Source organism: Oncorhynchus masou, chromosome 13 (genome assembly GCF_036934945.1).
Source record: "Oncorhynchus masou masou isolate Uvic2021 chromosome 13, UVic_Omas_1.1, whole genome shotgun sequence".
NCBI lineage: Eukaryota > Metazoa > Chordata > Actinopteri > Salmoniformes > Salmonidae > Oncorhynchus > Oncorhynchus masou.
The window spans coordinates 92,378,838-92,402,154 of record NC_088224.1 but is presented as its reverse complement, the minus strand read 5'-3'; the positions used below and the strand labels follow the sequence as shown (position 1 = coordinate 92,402,154).

Sequence of the window (23,317 nt, the reverse complement as noted above, 5' to 3'; positions counted from 1 at the left end):
AGACGATTACAATATGCGTTGTGACCTTCCTGCCCACCTCCAGTCAGTGACCCATTTGTTATCTGGATATCTTACAGGTGTTCGCAGATCTAAGACAGTGAAACCATTTAAATCGACTTAAGGCATCAATAAGTTTCTTAAAATAAATCAATATTATTTTTGAAAGGATCTCTCAAATCATTTGCATTACAGGGAGGTATCAGGGAATGTGGTCACAATGCGAACACGCTGGACGGATAAGAGACATGGTAACACCATGTGGAGATCCCAGTCCTAATTATCTCTCCTTTCTCTCAGTGTGTGTCCACGTCCCTTCACTGAGTTGAAGTATGGTGGAAAACCCTTCACTGAGTTGAAGTATGGTGGAAAACCCTTCAGTGAGTTGAAGTATGGTGGAAAACACTTCAGTGAGTTGAAGTATGGTGGAAACCCTTCACTGAGTTGAAGTATGGTGGAAAACCCTTCACTGAGTTGAAGTATGGTGGAAAACCCTTCAGTGAGTTGAAGTATGGTGGAAAACACTTCACTGAGTTGAAGTATGGTGGAAAACCCTTCAGTGAGTTGAAGTATGGTGGAAAACCCTTCAGTGAGTTGAAGTATGGTGGAAAACCCTTCACTGAGTTGAAGTATGGTGGAAACCCCTTCAGTGAGTTGAAGTATGGTGGAAAACCCTTCAGTGAGTTGAAGTATGGTGGAAAACCCTTCAGTGAGTTGAAGTATGGTGGAAAACCCTTCAGTGAGTTGAAGTATGGTGGAAAACCCTTCAGTGAGTTGAAGTATGGTGGAAAACCCTTCACTGAGTTGAAGTATGGTGGAAAACCCTTCACTGAGTTGAAGTATGGTGGAAAACCCTTCACTGAGTTGAAGTATGGTGGAAAACCCTTCACTGAGTTGAAGTATGGTGGAAACCCCTTCAGTGAGTTGAAGTATGGTGGAAAACCCTTCACTGAGTTGAAGTATGGTGGAAAACCCTTCAGTGAGTTGAAGTATGGTGGAAAACCCTTCACTGAGTTGAAGTATGGTGGAAACCCCTTCACTGAGTTGAAGTATGGTGGAAAACCCTTCAGTGAGTTGAAGTATGGTGGAAACCCCTTCAGTGAGTTGAAGTATGGTGGAAACCCCTTCAGTGAGTTGAAGTATGGTGGAAAACCCTTCACTGAGTTGAAGTATGGTGGAAAACCCTTCACTGAGTTGAGGTATGGTGGAAAACCCTTCAGTGAGTTGAAGTATGGTGGAAAACCCTTCACTGAGTTGAAGTATGGTGGAAAACCCTTCAGTGAGTTGAAGTATGGTGGAAAACCCTTCAGTGAGTTGAAGTATGGTGGAAAACCCTTCACTGAGTTGAAGTATGGTGGAAAACCCTTCAGTGAGTTGAAGTATGGTGGAAACCCCTTCAGTGAGTTGAAGTATGGTGGAAACCCCTTCAGTGAGTTGAAGTATGGTGGAAAACCCTTCACTGAGTTGAAGTATGGTGGAAAACCCTTCACTGAGTTGAAGTATGGTGGAAAACCCTTCAGTGAGTTGAAGTATGGTGGAAAACCCTTCACTGAGTTGAAGTATGGTGGAAAACCCTTCAGTGAGTTGAAGTATGGTGGAAAACCCTTCACTGAGTTGAAGTATGGTGGAAAACCCTTCACTGAGTTGAAGTATGGTGGAAAACCCTTCACTGAGTTGAAGTATGGTGGAAAACCCTTCAGTGAGTTGAAGTATGGTGGAAAACCCTTCACTGAGTTGAAGTATGGTGGAAAACCCTTCAGTGAGTTGAAGTATGGTGGAAAACCCTTCAGTGAGTTGAAGTATGGTGGAAAACCCTTCAGTGAGTTGAAGTATGGTGGAAAACCCTTCAGTGAGTTGAAGTTTGGTGGAAAACCCTTCAGTGAGTTGAAGTATGGTGGAAAACCCTTCAGTGAGTTGAAGTTTGGTGGAAAACCCTTCAGTGAGTTGAAGTATGGTGGAAAACCCTTCAGTGAGTTGAAGTATGGTGGAAAACCCTTCAGTGAGTTGAAGTATGGTGGAAAACCCTTCAGTGAGTTGAAGTATGGTGGAAAACCCTTCACTGAGTTGAAGTATGGTGGAAAACCCTTCAGTGAGTTGAAGTATGGTGGAAAACCCTTCAGTGAGTTGAAGTATGGTGGAAAACCCCTTCAGTGAGTTGAAGTATGGTGGAAAACCCTTCACTGAGTTGAAGTATGGTGGAAAACCCTTCACTGAGTTGAAGTATGGTGGAAACCCCTTCACTGAGTTGAAGTATGGTGGAAAACCCTTCAGTGAGTTGAAGTATGGTGGAAACCCCTTCAGTGAGTTGAAGTATGGTGGAAAACCCTTCACTGAGTTGAAGTATGGTGGAAAACCCTTCACTGAGTTGAAGTATGGTGGAAAACCCTTCACTGAGTTGAAGTATGGTGGAAAACCCTTCAGTGAGTTGAAGTATGGTGGAAAACCCTTCACTGAGTTGAAGTATGGTGGAAAACCCTTCAGTGAGTTGAAGTATGGTGGAAAACCCTTCACTGAGTTGAAGTATGGTGGAAAACCCTTCACTGAGTTGAAGTATGGTGGAAAACCCTTCACTGAGTTGAAGTATGGTGGAAAACCCTTCAGTGAGTTGAAGTATGGTGGAAAACCCTTCACTGAGTTGAAGTATGGTGGAAAACCCTTCAGTGAGTTGAAGTATGGTGGAAACCCCTTCAGTGAGTTGAAGTATGGTGGAAACCCCTTCAGTGAGTTGAAGTATGGTGGAAAACCCTTCAGTGAGTTGAAGTATGGTGGAAAACCCTTCAGTGAGTTGAAGTATGGTGGAAAACCCTTCACTGAGTTGAAGTATGGTGGAAAACCCTTCAGTGAGTTGAAGTATGGTGGAAAACCCTTCACTGAGTTGAAGTATGGTGGAAAACCCTTCAGTGAGTTGAAGTATGGTGGAAAACCCTTCACTGAGTTGAAGTATGGTGGAAAACCCTTCACTGAGTTGAAGTATGGTGGAAAACCCTTCACTGAGTTGAAGTATGGTGGAAAACCCTTCAGTGAGTTGAAGTATGGTGGAAAACCCTTCACTGAGTTGAAGTATGGTGGAAAACCCTTCAGTGAGTTGAAGTATGGTGGAAAACCCTTCAGTGAGTTGAAGTATGGTGGAAAACCCTTCAGTGAGTTGAAGTATGGTGGAAAACCCTTCAGTGAGTTGAAGTTTGGTGGAAAACCCTTCAGTGAGTTGAAGTATGGTGGAAAACCCTTCAGTGAGTTGAAGTTTGGTGGAAAACCCTTCACTGAGTTGAAGTATGGTGGAAAACCCTTCAGTGAGTTGAAGTATGGTGGAAAACCCTTCAGTGAGTTGAAGTATGGTGGAAAACCCTTCAGTGAGTTGAAGTATGGTGGAAAACCCTTCACTGAGTTGAAGTATGGTGGAAAACCCTTCAGTGAGTTGAAGTATGGTGGAAAACCCTTCAGTGAGTTGAAGTATGGTGGAAAACCCTTCACTGAGTTGAAGTATGGTGGAAACCCCTTCAGTGAGTTGAAGTATGGTGGAAAACCCTTCACTGAGTTGAAGTATGGTGGAAACCCCTTCACTGAGTTGAAGTATGGTGGAAAACCCTTCAGTGAGTTGAAGTATGGTGGAAACCCCTTCAGTGAGTTGAAGTATGGTGGAAACCCCTTCAGTGAGTTGAAGTATGGTGGAAAACCCTTCACTGAGTTGAAGTATGGTGGAAAACCCTTCACTGAGTTGAAGTATGGTGGAAAACCCTTCAGTGAGTTGAAGTATGGTGGAAAACCCTTCACTGAGTTGAAGTATGGTGGAAAACCCTTCAGTGAGTTGAAGTATGGTGGAAAACCCTTCACTGAGTTGAAGTATGGTGGAAAACCCTTCACTGAGTTGAAGTATGGTGGAAAACCCTTCACTGAGTTGAAGTATGGTGGAAAACCCTTCAGTGAGTTGAAGTATGGTGGAAAACCCTTCACTGAGTTGAAGTATGGTGGAAAACCCTTCAGTGAGTTGAAGTATGGTGGAAACCCCTTCAGTGAGTTGAAGTATGGTGGAAACCCCTTCAGTGAGTTGAAGTATGGTGGAAAACCCTTCAGTGAGTTGAAGTATGGTGGAAAACCCTTCAGTGAGTTGAAGTATGGTGGAAAACCCTTCACTGAGTTGAAGTATGGTGGAAACCCCTTCAGTGAGTTGAAGTATGGTGGAAAACCCTTCACTGAGTTGAAGTATGGTGGAAAACCCTTCACTGAGTTGAAGTATGGTGGAAACCCCTTCAGTGAGTTGAAGTATGGTGGAAAACCCTTCAGTGAGTTGAAGTATGGTGGAAACCCCTTCAGTGAGTTGAAGTATGGTGGAAAACCCTTCACTGAGTTGAAGTATGGTGGAAAACCCTTCAGTGAGTTGAAGTATGGTGGAAAACCCTTCAGTGAGTTGAAGTATGGTGGAAAACCCTTCAGTGAGTTGAAGTATGGTGGAAAACCCTTCAGTGAGTTGAAGTATGGTGCTTTCTGATTCATGGGAGGTAGTGAATGAGTGTACACTTCAGGAGAAAAGGAACCATTTTTTGGGGGACTCACCCAGTGTATCTCTCAGTCCTTTTCCCGTTTTAATGGTGAGCTTGTTTCAGTGAAACGTGGGGAAGATGTCTGTGTGTCCTAGTGTGTTTGTGCGTCTGTGTGTGTGTGTGTGTGTGTATGTTGTTGTGTGTGAAGTCCGGGTATCTCGACAGGATGGGCTACTGTCGGTCAAGGAGAGGAGAGGGATGGAGAGAGGGATGGGGAGAGGGGGAGAGAGGGATGGGGAGAGGGATGGAGGGATGGGGAGAGGGAGAGAGGGATGGAGGGATGGGGAGAGGGAGAGAGGGATGGAGGGAGGGGAGAGAGAGAGGGATGGGGGGAGGGAGAGAGAGAGAGGGATGGGGGGAGGGGGGAGAGAGAGAGGGATGGGGGAGACAGTGAGGGGGAGAGGGGATGGAGGGAGGGGGAGAGCGAGAGAGGGATGGGGGAGACAGCGGGGAGAGCGAGGAGGGATGGGGGAGACAGCGAGGGGGAGAGAGCGGGATGGGGGAGACAGCGAGGGGGAGAGAGGGACGGGGGAGACAGCGAGGGGGAGAGAGGGATGGGGGGAGACAGCGAGGGGGAGAGAGTTATGGGGGAGAGAGAGAGAGAGAGGGATGGGGGAGACAGCGAGGGGAGAGAGTTATGGGGGAGACAGCGAGGGGGAGAGAGAGAGGGGGAGAGAGAGGGATGGGGGGAGACAGCGAGGGGGAGAGAGGGATGGGGGAGACAGCGAGGGGAGAGAGAGAGGTGTGTTCAGTCATCACAGCTGGTCGGTCATATGATGTGTCACGGTTCTATTTGTGTCCCAGTCATCTGAATGGGTTGTTACTCTCCCTCTGAATGGTGGTCTAACTCAACAGTGACACCTCTTACTCCTTCAATTTATCTGTGTCAGACAGGCAGACAGAGAGAGAGGAGGCACACATAGAAGATGCATGGAGAAAGTCGTGTTACTTTAAAATAGGACAATTGTTCAGAAATAAAAAATAATTTGCCAGAATACGGAAAAACATTCGTTTTGGGATTGAACGTTTCCGGGAATTTATAAACGGAGCCAGAATGCTTTTCTGACAACTTGTGAGTACTTACTCGGACTTTTGTGTTCATGTTGTATAATCTAAATGACTTACTGCTGGGCCTAACCAACCTGGGACCTGTCCAGAATGTTACAGAGCTTGCTAAAGGTTTACACTGAGTATTGAGATGGTATATTGTATGTATATTCTCATTGGTAGTCACTTGATATTCGACACAGCAGTTCTTAGATTCCCCTCATGCTTTAATCGTTTCCCTATACGACATTATGACATGATCTGTTTCCCAGTGTGTCCAGCCAGAGCTCTTCACTGCAGGGGGAAATGTCAGCAGGAAAGCCAGGTGTCAGGTCCTCTCCATATGAGGAGCAGCAGGCAGGAGGAGAGCAGACCTGGCTTCAAATACTATTTGAAGTCTTTACAAATACTTTTAGCATTCGCTTCGCCTGCCTAGACCATATCAAATCAAATTCACGTGTGCCGAATACAACAGGTCTAGTAGACCTTACAGTGAAATGCTGAATACAACAGGTCTAGTAGACCTTACAGTGAAATGCTGAATACAACAGGTCTAGTAGACCTTACAGTGAAATGCTGAATACAACAGGTCTAGTAGACCTTACAGTGAAATGCTTACTGACAAGACCTTAACCATCGATGCAGTTTCAAAAGTAACCGATAAGAATAAGAGATCAAAATAACAAGTAATTAAAGAGCAGCAGTAAAATAACAATAACGAGACTATATACAGGCTTGGTACCAGTACAGAGACAATGTGGAGGCTATATACAGGCTTGGTACCAGTACAGAGACAATGTGGAGGCTATATACAGGGGGCACGTGGAGGCTATATACAGGCTTGGTACCGGTACAGAGACAATGTGGAGGCTATATACAGGCTTGGTACCAGTACAGAGACAATGTGGAGGCTATATACAGGCTTGGTACCAGTACAGAGTCAATGTGGAGGCTATATACAGGCTTGGTACCGGTACAGAGTCAATGTGGAGGCTATATACAGGGGGTACCGGTACAGAGTCAATGTGGAGGCTATATACAGGCTTGGTACCGGTACAGAGACAATGTGGAGGCTATATACATGCTTGGTACCAGTACAGAGACAATGTGGAGACTATATACAGGTTTGGTACCGGTACAGAGACAATGTGGAGGCTATATACAGGCTTGGTACCAGTACAGAGACAATGTGGAGGCTATATACAGGTTTGGTACCGGTACAGAGTCAATGTGGAGACTATATACAGGTTTGGTACCGGTACAGAGACAATGTGGAGGCTATATACAGGCTTGGTACCGGTACAGAGACAATGTGGAGGCTATATACAGGTTTGGTACCGGTACAGAGACAATGTGGAGGCTATATACAGGTTTGGTACCGGTACAGAGACAATGTGGAGGCTATATACAGGCTTGGTACCGGTACAGAGACAATGTGGAGGCTATATACAGGGGGTATCGGTACAGAGACAATGTGGAGGCTATATACAGGGGGTACCGGTACAGAGTCAATGTGGAGGCTATATACAGGGGGTACCGGTACAGAGTCAATGTGGAGGCTATATACAGGGGGTACCGGTACAGAGTCAATGTGGAGGCTATATACAGGCTTGGTACCGGTACAGAGACAATGTGGAGGCTTATACAGGGGGTACCGGTACAGAGACAATGTGGAGGCTATATACAGGCTTGGTACCGGTACAGAGACAATGTGGAGACTATATACAGGTTTGGTACCGGTACAGAGACAATGTGGAGGCTATATACAGGGGTCCCGGTACAGAGACAATGTGGAGGCTATATACAGGCTTGGTACCGGTACAGAGACAATGTGGAGGCTATATACAGGCTTGGTACTGGTACAGAGACAATGTGGAGGCTATATACAGGGGGTACCGGTACAGAGACAATGTGGAGACTATATACAGGCTTGGTACCGGTACAGAGACAATGTGGAGACTATATACAGGGGTCCCGGTACAGAGACAATGTGGAGGCTATATACAGGGGTACCGGTACAGAGACAATGTGGAGACTATATACAGGCTTGGTACCGGTACAGAGACAATGTGGAGGCTATATACAGGGGGTACCGGTACAGAGACAATGTGGAGACTATATACAGGCTTGGTACCGGTACAGAGACAATGTGGAGACTATATACAGGCTTGGTACCAGTACAGAGACAATGTGGAGGCTATATACAGGCTTGGTACCAGTACAGAGACAATGTGGAGGCTATATACAGGGGGTACCGGTACAGAGACAATGTGGAGGCTATATACAGGGGGTACCGGTACAGAGTCAATGTGGAGGCTATATACAGGCTTGGTACCGGTACAGAGACAATGTGGAGGCTATATACAGGTTTGGTACCGGTACAGAGTCAATGTGGAGACTATATACAGGTTTGGTACCGGTACAGAGACAATGTGGAGGCTATATACAGGCTTGGTACCAGTACAGAGACAATGTGGAGGCTATATACAGGTTTGGTACCGGTACAGAGACAATGTGGAGACTATATACAGGTTTGGTACCGGTACAGAGACAATGTGGAGGCTATATACAGGCTTGGTACCAGTACAGAGACAATGTGCAGGCTATATACAGGTTTGGTACCGGTACAGAGTCAATGTGGAGACTATATACAGGTTTGGTACCGGTACAGAGACAATGTGGAGGCTATATACAGGCTTGGTACCGGTACAGAGACAATGTGGAGGCTATATACAGGTTTGGTACCGGTACAGAGACAATGTGGAGGCTATATACAGGTTTGGTACCGGTACAGAGACAATGTGGAGGCTATATACAGGCTTGGTACCGGTACAGAGACAATGTGGAGGCTATATACAGGTGGTACCGGTACAGAGTCAATGTGGAGGCTATATACAGGCTTGGTACCGGTACAGAGACAATGTGGAGGCTTATACAGGGGTACCGGTACAGAGACAATGTGGAGGCTATATACAGGGGGTACCGGTACAGAGTCAATGTGGAGGCTATATACAGGGGGTTACAGAGTCAATGTGGAGGCTATATACAGGGGGTATCGGTACAGAGACAATGTGGAGGCTATATACAGGGGGTACCGGTACAGAGACAATGTGGAGGCTATATACAGGGGGTACCGGTACAGAGTCAATGTGGAGGCTATATACAGGGTATTACGGTACAGAGTCAATGTGGAGGCTATATACAGGGGGTATCGGTACAGAGACAATGTGGAGGCTATATACAGGGGGTACCGGTACAGAGTCAATGTGGAGGCTATATACAGGGGGTACCGGTACAGAGTCAATGTGGAGGCTATATACAGGCTTGGTACCGGTACAGAGACAATGTGGAGGCTTATACAGGGGGTACCGGTACAGAGACAATGTGGAGGCTATATACAGGCTTGGTACCGGTACAGAGACAATGTGGAGGCTTATACAGGGGGTACCGGTACAGAGACAATGTGGAGGCTATATACAGGGGGTACCGGTACAGAGACAATGTGGAGACTATATACAGGTTTGGTACCGGTACAGAGACAATGTGGAGGCTATATACAGGGGGTACCGGTACAGAGACAATGTGGAGGCTATATACAGGCTTGGTACCGGTACAGAGACAATGTGGAGGCTATATACAGGGGTCCCGGTACAGAGACAATGTGGAGGCTATATACAGGGGGTACCGGTACAGAGTCAATGTGGAGACTATATACAGGGGGTCCCGGTACAGAGTCAATGTGGAGGCTATATACAGGGTATTACGGTACAGAGTCAATGTGGAGGCTATATACAGGGGGTATCGGTACAGAGACAATGTGGAGGCTATATACAGGGGTACCGGTACAGAGTCAATGTGGAGGCTATATACAGGGGGTACCGGTACAGAGACAATGTGGAGGCTATATACAGGCTTGGTACCGGTACAGAGTCAATGTGGAGGCTATATACAGGGGGTACCGGTACAGAGTCAATGTGGAGGCTATATACAGGCTTGGTACCGGTACAGAGACAATGTGGAGGCTTATACAGGGGGTACCGGTACAGAGACAATGTGGAGGCTATATACAGGCTTGGTACCGGTACAGAGACAATGTGGAGACTATATACAGGTTTGGTACCGGTACAGAGACAATGTGGAGGCTATATACAGGGGTACCGGTACAGAGACAATGTGGAGGCTATATACAGGCTTGGTACCGGTACAGAGACAATGTGGAGACTATATACAGGTTTGGTACCGGTACAGAGACAATGTGGAGGCTATATACAGGCTTGGTACCGGTACAGAGACAATGTGCAGGCTATATACAGGTTTGGTACCGGTACAGAGTCAATGTGGAGACTATATACAGGTTTGGTACCGGTACAGAGACAATGTGGAGGCTATATACAGGTTTGGTACCGGTACAGAGACAATGTGGAGGCTATATACAGGGGTCCCGGTACAGAGACAATGTGGAGGCTATATACAGGTTTGGTACCGGTACAGAGTCAATGTGGAGGCTATATACAGGGGGTACCGGTACAGAGACAATGTGGAGACTATATACAGGCTTGGTACCGGTACAGAGACAATGTGGAGACTATATACAGGGGGTCCCGGTACAGAGACAATGTGGAGGCTATATACAGGCTTGGTACCGGTACAGAGACAATGTGGAGGCTATATACAGGCTTGGTACTGGTACAGAGACAATGTGGAGGCTATATACAGGGGGTACCGGTACAGAGACAATGTGGAGACTATATACAGGCTTGGTACCGGTACAGAGACAATGTGGAGACTATATACAGGGGGTCCCGGTACAGAGACAATGTGGAGGCTATATACAGGGGGTACCGGTACAGAGACAATGTGGAGACTATATACAGGCTTGGTACCGGTAGAGTCAATGTGGAGGCTATATACAGGGGGTACCGGTACAGAGACAATGTGGAGACTATATACAGGCTTGGTACCGGTACAGAGACAATGTGGAGACTATATACAGGCTTGGTACCGGTACAGAGACAATGTGGAGACTATATACAGGTTTGGTACCGGTACAGAGACAATGTGGAGGCTATATACAGGTTTGGTACCGGTACAGAGACAATGTGGAGGCTATATACAGGTTTGGTACCGGTACAGAGACAATGTGGAGGCTATATACAGGCTTGGTACCGGTACAGAGACAATGTGGAGGCTATATACAGGGGGTATCGGTACAGAGACAATGTGGAGGCTATATACAGGGGGTACCGTCAGAGTCAATGTGGAGGCTATATACAGGGGGTACCGGTACAGAGTCAATGTGGAGGCTAGGGGGTAGACAGAGACAATGTGGAGGCTATATACAGGCTTGGTACCGGTACAGAGACAATGTGGAGACTATATACAGGTTTGGTACCGGTACAGAGACAATGTGGAGGCTATATACAGGCTTGGTACCGGTACAGAGACAATGTGGAGGCTATATACAGGCTTGGTACTGGTACAGAGACAATGTGGAGGCTATATACAGGGGTACCGGTACAGAGACAATGTGGAGACTATATACAGGCTTGGTACCGGTACAGAGACAATGTGGAGACTATATAGGGGGCAGACAATGTGGAGACTATATACAGGCTTGGTACCGGTACAGAGTCAATGTGGAGGCTATATACAGGGGGTACCGGTACAGAGACAATGTGGAGACTATATACAGGCTTGGTACCGGTACAGAGACAATGTGGAGACTATATACAGGGGTCCCGGTACAGAGACAATGTGGAGGCTATATACAGGTTTGGTACTGGTACAGAGACAATGTGGAGACTATATACAGGTTTGGTACCGGTACAGAGTCAATGTGGAGGCTATATACAGGGGGTACCGGTACAGAGTCAATGTGGAGGCTATATACAGGGGGTACCGGTACAGAGTCAATGTGGAGGCTATATACAGGTTTGGTACCGGTACAGAGACAATGTGGAGACTATATACAGGCTTGGTACCGGTACAGAGACAATGTGGAGGCTATATACAGGGGGTCCCGGTACAGAGTCAATGTGGAGGCTATATACAGGTTTGGTACCGGTACAGAGACAATGTGGAGGCTATATACAGGCTTGGTACCGGTACAGAGACAATGTGCAGGGGAGTACAGAGAGTAGCTGTGGTGTAAAGGGGGCAATGCAAATAGTCTGGGTAGCCACTTGATTAGATGTTTTTAAGGAGTCTTGTGGCTTGGGGGTAGAAGCTGTTTAGAAGCCTCTTGGAACTAGACTTGGCTCTCCTGTACCGCTTGCCGTGCGGTAGTAGAGAGAACAGTCTATGACTGGGGTGGCTGGGGTCATTGACAATTTTTAGGGCCTCCCTCTGACACCGCCTAGTATAGAAGTACTGGATGGCAGGAAGCTTGGCCCCAGTGATGTACTGGGCCGTACACATTACCCTCTGTAGTGCCTTGCGGTCAGAGGGTGAGCAGTTGCCGTACCAGGCAGTCTTTTCAGTCTCCTGAGGGGGAATGGGTTTGTTGTGCCCTCTTCACGACTGTCTTGGTGTGCTTGGACCATGTTACTTTGTCGGTGATGTGGACACCAATGAACTTGAAGCTCTCAACCTGCTCCATTACAGCCCCATCGATGAGAATGGGGGCGAGCTCGGTCCTTCATTTCCTGTAGTCCACAATCATCTCCTTTGTCTTGATCACATTGAGGGAGAGGTTGTTGTCCTGGCACCACACGGCCAGGTCTCTGACCTCCTCCCTATAGGCTGCCTCGTCGTTGTATGTGATCAGGCCCACCACTGTTGTCATCGGAAAATGTTGTGATAGTGTTGGAGTCATGCCCGGCCGAGCAGTCATGAGTGAACAGGGAGTACAGGAGGGGACCGAGCACGAACCCCTGAGGGGCCCCTGTGTTAAGGATCAGTGTGGCGGATGTGTTGTTACCTACCCTTACCACCTGGGGGCGGCCCGTCAGGAAGTCCAGGATCCAGTTGCAGAGTTTAGTCCCAGGTTCCTTAGCTTATTGATGAGCTTTGAGGGTACTATGGTGTTGAACACTGAGCTGCAGTCAACGAATAGCATTCTCACATAGGTGTTCCTTTTGTCCAGGTCGGAAAGGCTAGTGTGGAGTGCAATAGAGATTGCATCATCTGTGGATCTGTTGGGGCGGTATGCAAATTGGAGTGGGTCTCTGGTTTCTGGGATGATGGTGTTGATGTGAGCCATGGCCAGCCTTTCAAAGCACTTCATGGCTACAGACGTAAGTGCTACGAGTCATTTAGGCAGGTTACCTTAGTGTTGTTGGGCACAGGGACTATGGTGGTCTGCTTGAAACATGTTGGTATTACAGACTCAGACAGGGAGAGGTTGAAAATGTCAGTGAAGACACTTGCCAGTTTGTCAGCGCATGCTCACAGTACACGTCCTGGTTAATCTGTCTGGCCCTGCGGCCTTGAGAATGTTGACCTGTTTAAAGGTCTTCCTCACATCGGCTACGGAGAGCGTGATCACTCAGTCTTCTGGAACAGCTGATGCTCTCATGCATGTTTCAGTGTTATTTGCCTGGAAGCGAGGAGTTTAGCTCGTCTGGTAGGCTTGTGTCACTGGGCAGCTCTCAGCTGGCCTTCCCTTTGTAGTCTGTAATAGTTTGCAAGCCCATCCAACATGTGTCGGAGCCGGTGTAGTATGATTCGATCTTAGTCCTGTATTGAAGCTTTGCCTGTTTGATGGTTCGTCGAAGGAGGGCATAGCGGGATTTCTTTTAAGCTTCCAGGTTAGAGTCCCTCTCCTTGAAAGCGGCAGCTCTAGCCTTTAGCTCAGTGCGGATGCTGCCTGTAATCCATGGCTTCTGGTTGGGTATGTACGTAGGGACAACGTCATCGATGCACTTATTGATAAAGCCAGTGACTGATGTGATGTACTCCTCAATGCCATCAGAAGAATCCCGGAACATGTTCCAGTCTGTGCCAGCAAAACAGTCCTGTAGTTTAGCATCTGCTTCATCTGACCACTTTTTTATTGACCGAGTCACTGGTGCTTCCTGCTTTAATTTTTGCTTGTAAGCAGGAATCAGGAGGGTAGAATTATGGTCAGATTTGACAAATGGAGGGCGAGGGAGAGCTTTGTATGTGTCTCTCTTTGTGGAGTAAAGGTGGTCTAGAGGTTTTTTCCCCTCCGGTTGCACATTTAACATGCTGATAGAAATTTGGTAAAACTGATTTAAGTTTCCCTGCATTAAAGTCCCCGGCTACTAGGAGCGCCGCCTCTTGGTGAGTGTTTTCTTGTTTGCTTATGGCGGAATACAGCTCATTCAATGCTGTCTTAGTGCCTCTGACTGTGGTGGTGTGTACACAGCTATGAAAAATACAGATGACAACTCTCTTGGTAGATAGTGTGGTCTACAACTTATCATGAGATACTCTACCTCAGCCGAGCAATTCAGCCACGACTCCGTGAAGCATAAGATGTTAGAGTTTTTAATGTCCCATTGGTAGTTTCATCTTCCGCGTAGCTCATCCATTTTATTCTCAAAAGATTTCACGTTTGCTAGCAGAATGGAGGGAAGTGGGGTTTATTCGATCGCCTATGAATTCTCAGCCCACTCTTCGGCCCCTCTTTCTCCGCCTCCTCTTCACGAGGATCAAGAGGATCGCGGCCTGATCCCGAGGAAGCAGTGTATCCTTCGCATCGAGCTCGTCAGAGTCATGAAAGGAAATGAAGGATTCTGCTAGTCTGTGGTGACTAATTGAAGTCCTGATGTCTAGAAGTTATTTTCGGTCATAAGAGACGTTAGCGGCAACATTATGTACAAAATGAGTATAAAAAAACAGGTTGCAAATAAACAAACAAATGAAACACAACCGGTTGGGGAAACGTAAAACGTCCGCCTTCTTCTCCGGCGCCATCTTACGAATTAGTGGGATTTGTGGGGTTTTCACTTTTGTGAGTAGTTTATTGTTTATCAATAGACTAGACAAGCTTAATTAAGCAGAGCTAGAGTATAGTAAATAATCTTGAAAAGTATTTGAACCCAGATCTGCTTGGGGGAGAGGAACTGCTTGCTCTGGGGTCGTCTCACTTTAATGGTGATCTGGAAGAAATTGGAGTAGGGCATAATCACGTTTGTCTGGGAACCAAAGTGAACGCGGTTGTAGTGAACCAGGGGTAACTGATCCTGCAACACCCCACCCTCTATCAGTGTTCCCCAGGAGAAGGGGGTAGCTGCATCCCAATTTGGCGACTGGAGTATGGGGGAGTGGACTTGTCGAATGCAAAGGAGTGGGTGTGTGGAAAGGAGAGGAGTTGGTGTGTGGACAGGAAAGGAGTTGGTGTGTGGACAGGAAAGGAGTTGGTGTGTGGAAAGGAGAGGAGTGGGTGTGTGGAAAGGAGAGGTTGTGTGGAAAGGAGAGGAGTTGGTGTGGAAAGGAGAGGAGTGGGTGTGTGGAAAGGAGTGGATTGGGTGTGTGGAAAGGAGAGGAGTGGGTGTGTGGAAAGGAGAGGAGTGGGTGTGTGGAAAGGAGAGGAGTGGGTGGAAAGGAGAGGAGTGGGTGTGTGGAAAGGAGTGGAAGTGTGGAAAGGAGTGGAGTGGGTGTGTGGAAAGGAGAGGAGTGTGTGTGGAAAGGAGAGGAGTGGGTGTGTGGAAAGGAAGGAGTGGGTGTGTGGAAAGGAGAGGAGTGGGTGTGTGGAAAGGGAGAGGAGTGGGTGTGTGGAAAGGAGAGGAGTGGGTGTGTGGAAAGGAGAGGAGTGGGTGTGAAAGGAGAGAAGTGGGTGTGGTGGGTGGAAAGGAGAGGAGTGGGTGTGTGGAAAGGAGAGGAGAGGAGTGGGTGTGTGGAAAGGAGAGGAGTGGGTGTGGGAAAGGAGAGGAGTGGGTGTGTGGAAAGGAGAGGAGGTGGGAGGAGAGGAGTGGGTGTGTGGAAAGGAGAGGAGTGGAGTGGGTGTGGAAAGGAGAGGAGTGGGTGTGGAAAGGAGGGTGTGGAAAGGAGAGGAGTGGGTGTGGAAAGGAGAGGAGTGGGTGTGGGAAAGGAGAGGAGTGGGTAAAGGGAGAGGAGTGGGTGTGTGAGGAGGAGTGGGTGGAGAGGAGTGGGTGGAGAGGGAGTGGGTGTGTGGAAAGGAGAGGAGTGGGTATGTGGAAAGGAATTGGGTGTGTGGAAAGGAGAGGAGGGTGGGTGGGTGTGTGGAAAGGAAAGGGGTGTGTGGAAAGGAGAGGAGTGGGTGGGTGTGTGGAAAGGAGAGGAGTGGGTGTGTGGAAAGGTGAGGAGTGGGTATGGAAAGGGGTGTGTGGAGGAGAGAGTGGGTGTGTGGAAAGGAAGGAGTGGGTATGGAGAGGAGTGGGTATGGAGGAGGGGTGGGTGTGGAAAGGAGAGGAGTGGGTGTGGAAAGGAGAGGAGTGGGTGTGGAAAGGAGAGGAGTGGAAAGGATGGAGGGAGTGGGTGGAAAGGAGAGGAGTGGAAAGGAGAGGAGTGGGTGTGGGAAAGGAGAGGAGTGGGTATGTGTTGGAAAGGAGAGGAGTTGGTGTGTGGAAAGGAGGAGTGGGTGTGTGGAAAGGAGAGGAGTGGAAAGGAGAGGAGTTGGTGTGGAAAAGGAGAGGAGTGGGGTGTGTGGAAAGGAGAGGAGTGGGTGTGGAAAGGAGAGGAGTGGGTGGAAAGGAAAGGAGTGGGTGTGTGGAAAGGAGAGGAGTGGGTGTGGAAAGGAGAGGAGTGGGTGTGGAAAGGAAAGGAGTGGGTGTGTGGAAAGGAGAGGAGTGGGTGTGTGGAAAGGAGAGGAGTGGGTGTGAAAGGAGAGGAGTGGGTGTGGAAAGGAGAGGAAAGGAGAGTAGTGGGTGTGGAAAGGAGAGGAGGGGGGTGTGGGAAAGGAGGAGTGGGTGTGGAAAGGAGAGGAGTGGGTTAAAGGTTTAAAGAAAAGCAAACCATGGATTCTATTCCACTTCCTCCTGGCCCAGAGACTACTTTCAGTGTCAAATCAAAATCACATTTTATTGGTCACGTAGACATGGTTAGCAGATGTTAATCCGTGTGTAGCGAAATGCCTGTGTGACCTGAAGCGAAGCGACCATCTCTGTCGGCGCCATTCTGATGTGAGGAACCATCTAACATGAAGTTTTAAAATCCCCGGACTTCCTTTAGCGGTGCAGGATAAATTTGTTTTGTTTGTTCTGCAGCTTGTGATTCATTTAGTTTGGTTTTTACACACTTATAAAACTGGTTTGTAGATGAATCCTGACCTGCTGTTAATAGTTTAAAAATAAAATAAAATAAAACGTTCAGGACTGTTTAGCGAACAAAACCAAAACAGTAAACATCATATGTTTTGTACAATTTTACTCACCCCTTGTTTGGCCCAACGGTGTGTGTATGGTACACACACACACACACAGACACACAAACACACACAGTCGTAGAAAACCTCTGACGCTCTCTTTGTTTTGACTCCAGGTGCTTAAACCCCATACAGAGAGGCTAAGAAGAGTGATCTGAGAGACTGTCAGACACACACACACACACACACACACACACACACACACACACACACACACACACACACACACACACACACACACACACACACACACACACACACACAGTTGTCGGAAAGGTTCTGATGCTCTCTCTGTTCAACCATTGTGCTACAGAGAGGTGAAGTGTTATCTTACAGGCAGCGTGCGATCCGGAGGGACAAAGAGCCAGGATGATTCTGGCCACGCTGAAGGGCTTCGGGAAGCAGCTGCTGCGTGTCAAGGTGGTGGACTACAACACCGAGGACTCACGTCTCTCCCGATGTCTCAACACCTTCGACCTGGTGGCTCTCGGGGTAGGCAGTACTCTGGGAGCTGGGGTGTATGTCCTGGCCGGGGCCGTGGCCAGAGAGAACTCTGGTCCAGCCATTGTCCTGTCCTTCCTCATCGCAGCGCTGGCCTCGGTGCTGGCTGGTCTGTGTTACGCTGAGTTTGGGGCCCGCGTCCCCAAGACGGGCTCGGCCTACCTGTATAGTTATGTTACTGTTGGAGAGCTCTGGGCCTTCATCACCGGATGGAACCTCATCCTCTCTTACATTATAGGTGAGAGGGCAATAAACACACACACCTTCCTCCTCACACATGTATGTTCAGATAGGAATGTTAGAAAGATACTGTCATAATGCAGACAATAGATATATATGGGATGCATTGCATTTTCATGCCTCTTGTATAAACATATAATGATTGTTGATCCTGGATCATTTAGCTGTGTGGATCCTAGACCATAATTTTAGCTTTGTTGATCTTAGATCATCATTTAGCTGTGTTGACCCTGATCCTAGACCATATCATTTTAGCTTTGTTGATCTTTTAGATCATCATTTAGCTGTGTTGATCATTTAGCTTACCCTGGATCATCATTTAGCTGTGTTGATCTTTTAGATCCCTGGATCATTTAGCTGTGTTGACCCTGGATCATTTAGCTGTGTTGATCTTAGATCATAATTTAGCTGTGTTGATCTTAGATCATCATTTAGCTGTGTTGACCCTGGTGTTGATCATTTAGCTGTGTTGACCCTGGACCATAATTTAGCTGTGTTGATCTTGGATAATAATTTAGCTGTGTTGATCATCATTTAGCTGTGTTGATCCTAATTTATCTGTGATCCACATTTTCTGGTTATCTCCACATAACAGGAACCTCTAGCGTGGCTCGGGCATGGAGCGCCACATTTGATGAGCTGATTGGTCGACACATCGAGCAGTGGTGCCGGGTCCACATGGCGATGAAGGCCCCAGGGATCCTGGCTGAATACCCAGACATGTTCGCTGTCATCATCATCATCATTCTCACAGGTGGGCATTGCTCCATAAAAGAAATACATTTATATGTTGTCTGTTTTTGGACCTTTTCTCTGGAGTATGGTGCTGTGGGAAAACAGACCTGGAATCGAAATATTTGAAAACTTGAATAATAATAATCTCTCTCTATTTCTCTCTTTCTCTCTCTCATTTGAAATATTTCTACTCTGAATTTCTCTCTCTCTCTCTCAATCTTTCTCTCTCTCCATTTTCTCTCTCTCTATTTCTCTCTCTCTCACACTCTTTCTCTCTCTCTCTCATTTCTCTTTCTATCTCTCTCTATTTCTCTATTTTTCTCTCTCTATTTCTCTCTCTCTCTATTTCTCTCTCTCTCTCTCACACTCTTCTCTCACACTCTCTCTCTCTCTCTCACACTCTCTCTCTCCATTTCTATCTCTCTCTATTTCTCTATCTCTATTTCTCTCTCTATTTCTCTCTCACTTCCTCCAGGCCTACTAGCGTTTGGAGTGAAGGAGTCAGCCATGGTGAACAAGGTGTTCACTTGTATTAATGTGTTAGTACTGGTGTTCGTGGTCATCTCAGGGCTGGTCAAAGGAACTGTAAAGAACTGGCATCTGAACCCCGATGAAATCCTCAACATCACTGTCAACGCAACACTGAAGTGAGTCAGGGATCAGGGAACAGATAGATATGTGTATTTGCTGCTCAATGCTGCCTGTGTTTTTGCTTTAGATAGTCATCTGCACTACTGAGAATTTGTTTCTGAGCACGTGTGTGTGTGTGTGTGTGTGTGTGTGTGTGTGTGTGTGTGTGTGTGTGTGTGTGTGTGTGTGTGTGTGTGTGTGTGTGTGTGTGTGTGTGTGTGTGTGTGTGTGTGTGTGTGTGTGTGTGTGTGTGTGTGTGTGTGTGCGCTCCTCTCCTCCAGTATGACAGAGTCCTTGCCATCGAAGGAGAGTCTGGGTCAGGGAGGCTTCATGCCGTTTGGCTTTACTGGGGTCCTGTCTGGAGCAGCAACCTGTTTCTATGCCTTCGTAGGCTTTGACTGTATCGCCACCACCGGTCAGTACACTTATCAAGGCTTTATAAGGAATTCATCATGTCTTCATTAACCTCTGAATTTCCTGCTTTTTTTTCCATCCAGAATCCAGGAATCTTCCAACCAGAATTTCAGGAGGGAAAAAAATCAGGAATTTTGGGGAAAATTACCAGACGTTTGTAGTACTCTCTGTCTCTCCCTGTAGGGGAGGAGGTGGAGAACCCTCAGAGTGGCATCGGCATCGTAGCCTCTCTCCTCATCTGTTTCCTTTAACCCCTGACCTTTAACCCCTATAGGTGAGGTAAAGAACCCTCTGAGAGCCATCCCAATAGGCATCGTAGCCTCTCTCCTCATCTGTTTCCTTTAACCCCTGACCTTTAACCCCTATAGGTGAGGAGGTATAAGAACCCCCGAGAGCCATCCCAATAGGCATCGTAGCCTCTCTCCTCATCTGTTTCCTTTAACCCCTGACCTTTAACCCCTATAGGTGAGGAGGTAATCTGTTTCCTTTAACCCCTGAACCCCTCCGAGAGCCATCCCAATAGGCATCATAACCTCTCTCCTCATCTGTTTCCTTTAACCCCTGACCTTTAACCCCTATAGGTGAGGTAAAGAACCCTCCGAGAGCCATCCCAATAGGCATCGTTGCCTCTCTCTTCATCTGTTTCCTTTAACCCCTGACCTTTAACCCCTATAGGTGAGGAGGTAAAGAACCATCAGAGAGCCATCCCAATAGTCATCATAACCTCTCTCTTCATCTGTTTCCTTTAACCCCTGACCTTTAACCCCTATAGGTGAGGAGGTAAAGAACCCTCCGAGAGCCATCCCAATAGGCATCGTAGCCTCTCTCCTCATCTGTTTCCTTTAACCCCTGACCTTTAACCCCTATAGGTGAGGAGGTAAAGAACCCTCCGAGAGCCATCCCAATAGGCATCATAACCTCTCTCCTCATCTGTTTCCTTTAACCCCTGACCTTTAACCCCTATAGGTGAGGTAAAGAACCCTCCGAGAGCCATCCCAATAGGGATCGTAGCCTCTCTCTTCATCTGTTTCCTTTAACCCCTGACTTTCAACCCCTATAGGTGAGGAGGTAAAGAACCATCAGAGAGCCATCCCAATAGTCATCATAGCCTCTCTCTCCTCATCTGTTTCCTTTAACCCCTGACCTTTAACCCCTATAGGTGAGGAGGTAAAGAACCCCCGAGAGCCATCCCAATAGGCATCGTAGCCTCTCTCCTCATCTGTTTCCTTTAACCCCTGACCTTTAACCCCTATAGGTGAGGTAAAGAACCCTCCGAGAGCCATCCCAATAGGCATCGTAGCCTCTCTCTTCATCTGTTTCCTTTAACCCCTGACCTTTAACCCCTATAGGTGAGGAGGTAAAGAACCCACAGAGAGCCATCCCAATAGGCATCGTTGCCTCTCTCTTCATCTGTTTCCTTTAACCCCTGACCTTTAACCCCAATAGGTGAGGAGGTAAAGAACCCTCAGAGAGCCATCCCAATAGGCATCATAACCTCTCTCTTCATCTGTTTCCTTTAACCTCTGACCTTTAACCCCTATAGGTGAGGAGGTAAAGAACCCTCCGAGAGCCATCCCAATAGGCATCGTTGCCTCTCTCCTCATCTGTTTCCTTTAACCCCTGACCTTTAACCCCTATAGGTGAGGAGGTAAAGAACCCACAGAGAGCCATCCCAATAGGCATCGTTGCCTCTCTCTTCATCTGTTTCCTTTAACCCCTGACCTTTAACCCCTATAGGTGAGGAGGTAAAGAACCCTCAGAGAGCCATCCCAATAGGCATCATAACCTCTCTCTTCATCTGTTTCCTTTAACCTCTGCCCTTTAACCCCTATAGGTGAGGAGGTAAAGAACCCACAGAGAGCCATCCCAATCGGAATCGTAGCCTCTCTCCTCATCTGTTTCGTGGCCTACTTCGGAGTGTCTGGTGCCCTCACCATGATGATGCCCTACTATATGTTGGATAAGAACAGTCCTCTGCCTGTAGCCTTTAAACACGTAGGCTGGGAGGGAGCCACCTACGCTGTGGCTGTAGGGTCACTGTGTGCTCTGTCCACCAGGTAAGCTGGCCTACAGTGTTTGTGCTTCACACAATTTATGTTCCTGGTCTTTAACAAGAGTTGGAGGAAGCCCTAACAATCAGGTTAGGCTAGATTAATGGGATATGTTTGTGATTATTAGATTATTTTTAATTTAACTAGGCAAGTCAGTTAAGGACAAATTCTTATTTTCAATGACAGCCTGTTTAGGGGAGATTTGTACCTTGTCAGCTCGGGATTTGAATTTGCAACCTTTCGGTTACTAGTCCAACGCTCTAAACCACTAGGCCCCATTAATGGGTTATTCCTTAGATTATTAGATTAATGGGCTGCACCTTAGATTAATAGATTAATGGGCTATGCCTTAGATTATTAGATTAATGGGCAAGGCATTAGACTGTTAGATTAATGGGCTATGCCTTAGACTGTTAGATTAATGGGCTATGCCTTAGACTGTTAGATTAATGGGCTATGCCTTAGATTAGTAGATTAATGGGCTATGCCTTAGATTAATAGATTAATGGGCTATGCATTAGACTGTTAGATTAATGGGCTATGCATTAGACTGTTATATTAATGGGCTATGCATTAGACTGTTAGATTAATGGGCTATACCTTAGATTATTAGATTAATGGGCTATGCATTAGACTGTTAGATTAATGGGCTATGCCTTAGATTATTAGACTAATGGGCTATACCTTAGATTATTAGACTAATGGGCTATACCCTTAGATTATTAGACTAATGGGCTATACCTTAGATTATTAGACTAATGGGCTATACCTTAGATTATTAGATTAATGGGCTAGGCCTTAGATTATTAGACTAATGGGCTATACCTTAGATTATTAGACTAATGGGCTATACCTTAGATTAATAGATTAATGGGCTATGCATTAGACTGTTAGATTAATGGGCTATGCCTTAGATTAATGGGCATCATCAGACTGTTAGATTAATGGGCTATGCCTTAGATTAATAGATGCTGATTGTTGTTACTGTTCCAGATGCTAATATAATAATTTGTGTGAATAATACATTAAGTACACAAAGGAAAGTGTAACCTTGTGTTGCATTCTCCCTTGTCCAGTAGCTTTGTGTGTGTTTAACGCTGTATCTCCCTGTGTGGCACGGCTCTCCTATCTCCCTACTAGCCTGCTAGGCTCCATGTTCCCCATGCCTCGTGTCATCTGGGCCATGGCTCAGGACGGACTCCTCTTCAAGAGTCTGGCCCAGATCAGCGACCGAACCAAAACCCCTCTAATCGCTACAGTAACCTCTGGAATGGTGGCAGGTGAGACTAGAACCCTTTCTAACCAGTTTAAACCACTAACAGGGCTGCTAACCTCACCCCCCCCACAGCTCCCTCCCTACAGGAATCAACCAATGCTGGCGCTGTTTCCCTGGTTACCTCAACATGCTACTGTTCACAGTGCACCTGCTTAGAAGACCTGACCAAACCTAGATTAACTGTGGATAGACCAGGGGTATTCAAATCTTACCCTTGGGGCACGGCGTACTACTGATATTATTACCCTGGGGGCACGGCGTACTACTGATATTATTACCCTGGGGGTACGGAGTACTACTGATATTATTACCCTGGGGGTATGGAGTACTACTGATATTATTACCCTGGGGGTACGGAGTACTACTGATATTATTACCCTGGGGCTACGGAGTACTACTGATATTATTACCCTGGGGCTACGGAGTACTACTGATATTATTACCCTGGGGGTACGGAGTACTACTGATATTATTACCCTGGGGGTACGGAGTACTACTGATATTATTACCCTGGGGCTACGGAGTACTACTGATATTATTACCCTGGGGGTACGGAGTACTACTGATATTATTACCCTGGGGGCACGGAGTACTACTG

The 23,317-nt window shown here is 47.1% G+C and overlaps 1 pseudogene; it reads left to right on the top strand.

Moving 5' to 3' along the window:
• The window catches only part of LOC135553230 (high affinity cationic amino acid transporter 1-like), a 64,461-nt pseudogene that overhangs the window by 24,021 nt on the left and 17,123 nt on the right, over nt 1-23,317 (top strand).